General features: G+C 38.4%; 1 long non-coding RNA gene across 1 annotated transcript; it reads right to left on the bottom strand.

The window, feature by feature from the left end:
* Window positions 1-549: 549 nt before the first annotated feature.
* Window positions 550-9,132, bottom strand: LOC131943198 (uncharacterized). Its single transcript, XR_009386863.1, has 3 exons — window positions 8,778-9,132; window positions 7,355-7,839; window positions 550-758 (listed from the first exon to the last, which is right to left on the bottom strand). It is a non-coding gene; the product is annotated as an uncharacterized LOC131943198 (long non-coding RNA).
* Between the last annotated feature and the right edge of the window lie 1,632 nt (window positions 9,133-10,764).

The following is a 10,764-nucleotide window of genomic DNA, read 5'->3' as shown; positions in this document are numbered from 1 at the left end:
GGTGTGCGATGTTGTGGTTTAGGATGTCGGGTGGCGTTCAAGAGAGTGTTGAAGTGTGGGCCGGGGTTGTGTGGGGGTTTGGTTAGGGGTGTAGTTCGTGGTGTCGTACTGTGTAAGGTGGTGTGGATTTTGGTATGGGTGAGGGTTGGAGTGTGGTAAATTGTGTGTATGGTGTGGGATAAGTGACTGGGTGTAGATCGTGGGGTTAGTTTTAGGTTATGCTAATGAAGCTTATTTAAAAACACTACTACAATTCAAAAGGGCAAATAACCATTAAAGTATTTGCGATCTCTGTATCAGCTAGCCGATGGCATGATTTGGTGATAACGGCTGGTTGGTTTTAAATATAATAGCTGACCAGAGAGTAAGAATATTGTCTACGATGAGTTGCAAGATTCTACAACTACGTGCTACAGACTTCCTTAAAAAAACTGAAAGAATTATTAAATTCTGTAAATAGCTAGGTTGTATATGCTTAATTATTCTTATTCCGCTTAAAAGCTTATGATTTTACAGTAATTTTATTTTTATTTAAAAAAAAAATCTTGTGAAGCTAGTCAAATAAAAATAAGATACTTTTAATCAGTGTCTTCCTAGTGACCTAAGGTTCTGAAACTGATTTAAAAAAAAAATGATGTTTGCATTATTGAATATATATAGAAACAACTGCTTTTTTTCAATGGTCCAGAAGGGTGATAGAGACATTTGCTTTCTTGTACTGGTCCTGTAGACGCTTTGTCAAATAAAGGTGGCACAATCTGGGGGTAAACAAAACATAATACTTCCAAAATTGGGTCCGTGATAGTGAACAGTCAGTTGTTGAAAGCGTTGTTGTTTCGTGTATCATGTTTCGTGTATCATGTTTCGTGTATCATGTTTCGTGTATCATGTTTCGTGTATCATGTTTCGTGTATCATGTTTCGTGTATCATGTTTCGTGTATCATGTTTCGTGTATCATGTTTCGTGTATCATGTTTCGTGTATCATGTTTCGTGTATCATGTTTCGTGTATCATGTTTCGTGTATCATGTTTCGTGTATCATGTTTCGTGTATCATGTTTCGTGTATCATGTTTCGTGTATCATGTTTCGTGTATCATGTTTCGTGTATCATGTTTCGTGTATCATGTTTCGTGTATCATGTTTCGTGTATCATGTTTCGTGTATCATGTTTCGTGTATCATGTTTCGTGTATCATGTTTCGTGTATCATGTTTCGTGTATCATGTTTCGTGTATCATGTTTCGTGTATCATGTTTCGTGTATCATGTTTCGTGTATCATGTTTCGTGTATCATGTTTCGTGTATCATGTTTCGTGTATCATGTTTCGTGTATCATGTTTCGTGTATCATGTTTCGTGTATCATGTTTCGTGTATCATGTTTCGTGTATCATGTTTCGTGTATCATGTTTCGTGTATCATGTTTCGTGTATCATGTTTCGTGTATCATGTTTCGTGTATCATGTTTCGTGTATCATGTTTCGTGTATCATGTTTCGTGTATCATGTTTCGTGTATCATGTTTCGTGTATCATGTTTCGTGTATCATGTTTCGTGTATCATGTTTCGTGTATCATGTTTCGTGTATCATGTTTCGTGTATCATGTTTCGTGTATCATGTTTCGTGTATCATGTTTCGTGTATCATGTTTCGTGTATCATGTTTCGTGTATCATGTTTCGTGTATCATGTTTCGTGTATCATGTTTCGTGTATCATGTTTCGTGTATCATGTTTCGTGTATCATGTTTCGTGTATCATGTTTCGTGTATCATGTTTCGTGTATCATGTTTCGTGTATCATGTTTCGTGTATCATGTTTCGTGTATCATGTTTCGTGTATCATGTTTCGTGTATCATGTTTCGTGTATCATGTTTCGTGTATCATGTTTCGTGTATCATGTTTCGTGTATCATGTTTCGTGTATCATGTTTCGTGTATCATGTTTCGTGTATCATGTTTCGTGTATCATGTTTCGTGTATCATGTTTCGTGTATCATGTTTCGTGTATCATGTTTCGTGTATCATGTTTCGTGTATCATGTTTCGTGTATCATGTTTCGTGTATCATGTTTCGTGTATCATGTTTCGTGTATCATGTTTCGTGTATCATGTTTCGTGTATCATGTTTCGTGTATCATGTTTCGTGTATCATGTTTCGTGTATCATGTTTCGTGTATCATGTTTCGTGTATCATGTTTCGTGTATCATGTTTCGTGTATCATGTTTCGTGTATCATGTTTCGTGTATCATGTTTCGTGTATCATGTTTCGTGTATCATGTTTCGTGTATCATGTTTCGTGTATCATGTTTCGTGTATCATGTTTCGTGTATCATGTTTCGTGTATCATGTTTCGTGTATCATGTTTCGTGTATCATGTTTCGTGTATCATGTTTCGTGTATCATGTTTCGTGTATCATGTTTCGTGTATCATGTTTCGTGTATCATGTTTCGTGTATCATGTTTCGTGTATCATGTTTCGTGTATCATGTTTCGTGTATCATGTTTCGTGTATCATGTTTCGTGTATCATGTTTCGTGTATCATGTTTCGTGTATCATGTTTCGTGTATCATGTTTCGTGTATCATGTTTCGTGTATCATGTTTCGTGTATCATGTTTCGTGTATCATGTTTCGTGTATCATGTTTCGTGTATCATGTTTCGTGTATCATGTTTCGTGTATCATGTTTCGTGTATCATGTTTCGTGTATCATGTTTCGTGTATCATGTTTCGTGTATCATGTTTCGTGTATCATGTTTCGTGTATCATGTTTCGTGTATCATGTTTCGTGTATCATGTTTCGTGTATCATGTTTCGTGTATCATGTTTCGTGTATCATGTTTCGTGTATCATGTTTCGTGTATCATGTTTCGTGTATCATGTTTCGTGTATCATGTTTCGTGTATCATGTTTCGTGTATCATGTTTCGTGTATCATGTTTCGTGTATCATGTTTCGTGTATCATGTTTCGTGTATCATGTTTCGTGTATCATGTTTCGTGTATCATGTTTCGTGTATCATGTTTCGTGTATCATGTTTCGTGTATCATGTTTCGTGTATCATGTTTCGTGTATCATGTTTCGTGTATCATGTTTCGTGTATCATGTTTCGTGTATCATGTTTCGTGTATCATGTTTCGTGTATCATGTTTCGTGTATCATGTTTCGTGTATCATGTTTCGTGTATCATGTTTCGTGTATCATGTTTCGTGTATCATGTTTCGTGTATCATGTTTCGTGTATCATGTTTCGTGTATCATGTTTCGTGTATCATGTTTCGTGTATCATGTTTCGTGTATCATGTTTCGTGTATCATGTTTCGTGTATCATGTTTCGTGTATCATGTTTCGTGTATCATGTTTCGTGTATCATGTTTCGTGTATCATGTTTCGTGTATCATGTTTCGTGTATCATGTTTCGTGTATCATGTTTCGTGTATCATGTTTCGTGTATCATGTTTCGTGTATCATGTTTCGTGTATCATGTTTCGTGTATCATGTTTCGTGTATCATGTTTCGTGTATCATGTTTCGTGTATCATGTTTCGTGTATCATGTTTCGTGTATCATGTTTCGTGTATCATGTTTCGTGTATCATGTTTCGTGTATCATGTTTCGTGTATCATGTTTCGTGTATCATGTTTCGTGTATCATGTTTCGTGTATCATGTTTCGTGTATCATGTTTCGTGTATCATGTTTCGTGTATCATGTTTCGTGTATCATGTTTCGTGTATCATGTTTCGTGTATCATGTTTCGTGTATCATGTTTCGTGTATCATGTTTCGTGTATCATGTTTCGTGTATCATGTTTCGTGTATCATGTTTCGTGTATCATGTTTCGTGTATCATGTTTCGTGTATCATGTTTCGTGTATCATGTTTCGTGTATCATGTTTCGTGTATCATGTTTCGTGTATCATGTTTCGTGTATCATGTTTCGTGTATCATGTTTCGTGTATCATGTTTCGTGTATCATGTTTCGTGTATCATGTTTCGTGTATCATGTTTCGTGTATCATGTTTCGTGTATCATGTTTCGTGTATCATGTTTCGTGTATCATGTTTCGTGTATCATGTTTCGTGTATCATGTTTCGTGTATCATGTTTCGTGTATCATGTTTCGTGTATCATGTTTCGTGTATCATGTTTCGTGTATCATGTTTCGTGTATCATGTTTCGTGTATCATGTTTCGTGTATCATGTTTCGTGTATCATGTTTCGTGTATCATGTTTCGTGTATCATGTTTCGTGTATCATGTTTCGTGTATCATGTTTCGTGTATCATGTTTCGTGTATCATGTTTCGTGTATCATGTTTCGTGTATCATGTTCTCGTATCATGTCTCACGTATCATGTCTCACGTATCATGTCTCACGTATCATGTCTCACGTATCATGTCTCACGTATCATGTCTCACGTATCATGTCTCACGTATCATGTCTCACGTATCATGTCTCACGTATCATGTCTCACGTATCATGTCTCACGTATCATGTCTCACGTATCATGTCTCACGTATCATGTCTCACGTATCATGTCTCACGTATCATGTCTCACGTATCATGTCTCACGTATCATGTCTCACGTATCATGTCTCACGTATCATGTCTCACGTATCATGTCTCACGTATCATGTCTCACGTATCATGTCTCACGTATCATGTCTCACGTATCATGTCTCACGTATCATGTCTCACGTATCATGTCTCACGTATCATGTCTCACGTATCATGTCTCACGTATCATGTCTCACGTATCATGTCTCACGTATCATGTCTCACGTATCATGTCTCACGTATCATGTCTCACGTATCATGTCTCACGTATCATGTCTCACGTATCATGTCTCACGTATCATGTCTCACGTATCATGTCTCACGTATCATGTCTCACGTATCATGTCTCACGTATCATGTCTCACGTATCATGTCTCACGTATCATGTCTCACGTATCATGTCTCACGTATCATGTCTCACGTATCATGTCTCACGTATCATGTCTCACGTATCATGTCTCACGTATCATGTCTCACGTATCATGTCTCACGTATCATGTCTCACGTATCATGTCTCACGTATCATGTCTCACGTATCATGTCTCACGTATCATGTCTCACGTATCATGTCTCACGTATCATGTCTCACGTATCATGTCTCACGTATCATGTCTCACGTATCATGTCTCACGTATCATGTCTCACGTATCATGTCTCACGTATCATGTCTCACGTATCATGTCTCACGTATCATGTCTCACGTATCATGTCTCACGTATCATGTCTCACGTATCATGTCTCACGTATCATGTCTCACGTATCATGTCTCACGTATCATGTCTCACGTATCATGTCTCACGTATCATGTCTCACGTATCATGTCTCACGTATCATGTCTCACGTATCATGTCTCACGTATCATGTCTCACGTATCATGTCTCACGTATCATGTCTCACGTATCATGTCTCACGTATCATGTCTCACGTATCATGTCTCACGTATCATGTCTCACGTATCATGTCTCACGTATCATGTCTCACGTATCATGTCTCACGTATCATGTCTCACGTATCATGTCTCACGTATCATGTCTCACGTATCATGTCTCACGTATCATGTCTCACGTATCATGTCTCACGTATCATGTCTCACGTATCATGTCTCACGTATCATGTCTCACGTATCATGTCTCACGTATCATGTCTCACGTATCATGTCTCACGTATCATGTCTCACGTATCATGTCTCACGTATCATGTCTCACGTATCATGTCTCACGTATCATGTCTCACGTATCATGTCTCACGTATCATGTCTCACGTATCATGTCTCACGTATCATGTCTCACGTATCATGTCTCACGTATCATGTCTCACGTATCATGTCTCACGTATCATGTCTCACGTATCATGTCTCACGTATCATGTCTCACGTATCATGTCTCACGTATCATGTCTCACGTATCATGTCTCACGTATCATGTCTCACGTATCATGTCTCACGTATCATGTCTCACGTATCATGTCTCACGTATCATGTCTCACGTATCATGTCTCACGTATCATGTCTCACGTATCATGTCTCACGTATCATGTCTCACGTATCATGTCTCACGTATCATGTCTCACGTATCATGTCTCACGTATCATGTCTCACGTATCATGTCTCACGTATCATGTCTCACGTATCATGTCTCACGTATCATGTCTCACGTATCATGTCTCACGTATCATGTCTCACGTATCATGTCTCACGTATCATGTCTCACGTATCATGTCTCACGTATCATGTCTCACGTATCATGTCTCACGTATCATGTCTCACGTATCATGTCTCACGTATCATGTCTCACGTATCATGTCTCACGTATCATGTCTCACGTATCATGTCTCACGTATCATGTCTCACGTATCATGTCTCACGTATCATGTCTCACGTATCATGTCTCACGTATCATGTCTCACGTATCATGTCTCACGTATCATGTCTCACGTATCATGTCTCACGTATCATGTCTCACGTATCATGTCTCACGTATCATGTCTCACGTATCATGTCTCACGTATCATGTCTCACGTATCATGTCTCACGTATCATGTCTCACGTATCATGTCTCACGTATCATGTCTCACGTATCATGTCTCACGTATCATGTCTCACGTATCATGTCTCACGTATCATGTCTCACGTATCATGTCTCACGTATCATGTCTCACGTATCATGTCTCACGTATCATGTCTCACGTATCATGTCTCACGTATCATGTCTCACGTATCATGTCTCACGTATCATGTCTCACGTATCATGTCTCACGTATCATGTCTCACGTATCATGTCTCACGTATCATGTCTCACGTATCATGTCTCACGTATCATGTCTCACGTATCATGTCTCACGTATCATGTCTCACGTATCATGTCTCACGTATCATGTCTCACGTATCATGTCTCACGTATCATGTCTCACGTATCATGTCTCACGTATCATGTCTCACGTATCATGTCTCACGTATCATGTCTCACGTATCATGTCTCACGTATCATGTCTCACGTATCATGTCTCACGTATCATGTCTCACGTATCATGTCTCACGTATCATGTCTCACGTATCATGTCTCACGTATCATGTCTCACGTATCATGTCTCACGTATCATGTCTCACGTATCATGTCTCACGTATCATGTCTCACGTATCATGTCTCACGTATCATGTCTCACGTATCATGTCTCACGTATCATGTCTCACGTATCATGTCTCACGTATCATGTCTCACGTATCATGTCTCACGTATCATGTCTCACGTATCATGTCTTACGTATCATGTCCTAAACGCACAACCAGACGAACACACATCAAACAGACCTTAAAGTCCTTAAGCCGAGTACTCTTGCAGGAGATCTGCCCATGATGGGTCCACTCGATGGGTCCACTCGATGATGGGTCCACTTGATGATGGGTCCACTCGATGATGGGTCAAACAGATGATGGGTCCACTTGATGATGGGTCCACTCGATGATGGGTCCACTATATGAAGGGTCCACTTGATGATGGGTCCACTTGATGATCGGTCGAATTGATGATGTGTCAACTTGCTGGGTCCACTCGATGATGGGTCCACTTGATGATGGGTAGACTATATGAAGGGTCCACTTGATGATGGGCCCGCTCGATGATCGGTCGACTTGATGATGGGTCCACTTGCTGGGTCCACTCGATGATGGGTCCACTCGATTATGGGTGGACTTGATGAGGGGTGCACTCGATGATGGCGTGTAAAGTAGCTGTCGACAGCATCACATAAATGTTCTCCCCAACTTCCGGTGAAAGTTCCGGTATCCAAATCACCCTGTGATGAAATAAGTAATAACATAATGAAGAATTTCGTAATGTTTGTCATCTTATCAACGATTTAATAAACTTGTTGTTTTGTTATACGGTAATTTATTTTTATCTTACAGTGTATTACTTTATTTCCATCATTCAGAACAAAGAGGAGAATACTTTGTATTGACTTCAGTGTTTTATTATTTACAGCAGACAACTCTGACTATACGTTAACAGACTGAACATTCAAGGGAAGTAGCTATGATATGTATAATACAAGGGACGTAACAATAACTAACAAGATATAATTTAAATCTTACTAAAATATTTTCATATTCTATATATATTGTATTATGTCTTTTGTGTCTATGGTCGAATCGTTTAGGAAATGGTCCTGTATAACATAATTTTGAAAAAAAGACATGCTATAAATGTAGACCTTTATAATTTTCTCGGGCAAAAAAATACTTTAAAAAACAACACGAATAACAGCCGGGCTTTCAACGGAATCCTTTTTTAAGTCTGTTAATCAGTTTGTGCATTTAATATGGTTTTGCGTTGACTAATAATGTATATAATTTGGTTTTTCTAATAGGTATTGGTAGCCTATGTTATTTTAAAGGTGTCGGATTTTTAGCTATTTAGTTATTTCTTTATTGTGTCACTAATATCGTTCAACGTGTAGTAAAGAACATTGCGTGTTGGCCAATAACTATTTTATAAATTATTTTTCTCAAACAAGAATAACAAAAATGAGGGATATAATGACGGGTGCCGATGGCTAGTAGTTTACCATAGGTATTCAAGGCTATGCAAAGTAAATATCTCATGCTACTAACTACTTTATATACTTCGTATATTTCGTTTAGACCTATATGAGTAAGTGAAAAGTAAAAACTTAAAAATGTTAGCCCTTATCAATTTTAAATATTCTGTACAATGATAGTATACAAAACTTACCTCAACCCTCGTCATCAATGTGATGCTGTTATGTAAATCAGCGTTGTTTCATGGCAGTAATAAAGATAAGTTATCCAGACACATGAAATATGAGCACCTCGTCGTTAATGGGATGCTGTTATGTAGGTCGGTGCTGTTTCAAGGCCATGAGATAGATAAATTATCCAAGCACATGAAACATTTTATTGAAATTCCTAAATTCAAGATGGAGGTCTCAGTCCAAAGGATCAGCGCCTGTTCCCAAAGACACATTACTAGATTCTGCACTAACGTTTGGCCTACACTGCGCATGTCATCTCACAATATCCTGTCACACAATGAACTTTTACTATCCTAGGCACTTGTCAAAACAAACACGGGTACTGGATGACATTCTATTTGCCACTGTGCTACACACATCCATTGGCGGAACTAGAAAAAAGCCCACCCGTAGAATTTTTTTTGGGCCCCTATATATATATATATATATATATATATATATATATATATATATATATATATATATATATATATATATATATATATATATATATATATATATATATATATATATAAAACAATGTATGTATGTGTGTGTATGTTTTGTATGCATTACTACACCTCTTATCACATCGCCGTGAAACTTTGGGATGTTTTTGAGAATATTTCTGCGGAGGTTACTGCGAAAAAACATATTTCAAATTCGTGGGGTGGCGCCCTGGCAGGGCGCGATTTGTTTTTTTCTCTATATACGGTATATAAAAATAAAAGTCGATTTTGGTTTGACACCATTCATCCTATCGCCATCAAACTTTGGTGAGTTCCTTAGAACACTCTGGGGAAGGTTTCTGTAAAAAATCATTTTTATTTTCGCAAGGGCGGCGCCATGGGAGGGTGCGATTTTTCTCTATATACAGTATATAAAAATAAAAGTCGATTTTTATTTGAAACCGTTCATACGATAGGCATGAAACTTTGGGGACTTCATTATAACACTCTATGAGAAGGTTCTGTAAAAAATCATTTTTAATTTCGCAAGGGCGGCGCCACGGGAGGGTGCGATTTTTCTCTATGTACGGTCTATTAAAAAAAGTCGATTTTAATTTGACACCCTTCATACGATAGTAGGGGGTCGGCTCATGGTTGCTAAACCGAAAAGTCTCGAGTTCGAACCCTCGGGCAGACGAGGCTCGTTAGCTGGGGACAGGAGAGACAACTCCAAAAATCAAACAACTGCTGCCTTGTAGTTTGTTCTTGGTTGGACAAAGGCTATGGAAGCAAATCCAAAAAGAAAAGCAGGCTGAAATCAGAGTTAATGGCCTCAATGGCGCATAACAAGTTGACACGCTTAATTGTGTTGGAGGCGTGGTCGAGTCGGCAAAAAGCTCATGGTTGATGAATTCGAACTAAGTCTCGAGTTCAAACCCACTGGCAGATAAATCTCGATCCCCTTCAACACTAAAATTAAGAACGAAGAAGAAGATAGGATATTCATTAAACTTTAGGGAATTCATTATAACACTCTAGGAAAGGGTTCTGTAAGAAATCATTTTTAGTTTCGCAAGGGCGGCGCCACGGGAGGGTTCGATTTTTCTCTATGTACGGTAAATAAAAATAATAAAAGTGAATTGCAGTGACACCGTTCACACGATCGCCATGAAACTTCGGGAAGATGTTGAGAATATTCATGGGGAGGTTTTTGGGTAAAAAACATTTTCAAATTCGCAAGGGTGGCGCCCCGGCAGGGCGCGATTTGTTTTCTCTCTATATAAGGTATATAAAAATATAAGTCGATTGTGGTTTCACACCGTTCATAGATAGCCATCAAACTTTTGGGAGTTGATTAGAACACTCCAGGGCGCGATTTGTTTTCTCTCTATATAAGGTATATAAAAATATAAGTCGATTGTGGTTTCACACCGTTCATAGATAGCCATCAAACTTTTGGGAGTTGATTAGAACACTCCAGGGAAGGGTTCTGTAAAAAAATCATTTTTAATTTCGCATG

The sequence above is a fragment of the Physella acuta genome, unplaced genomic scaffold (genome assembly GCF_028476545.2).
Source record: "Physella acuta isolate Inbredline_101_S28 unplaced genomic scaffold, ASM2847654v3 ptg000446l, whole genome shotgun sequence".
Taxonomy (NCBI): domain Eukaryota; kingdom Metazoa; phylum Mollusca; class Gastropoda; family Physidae; genus Physella; species Physella acuta.
The sequence above is the reverse complement of the archived record's forward strand: the minus strand, read 5'-3'. Positions and strand labels throughout refer to the sequence as shown.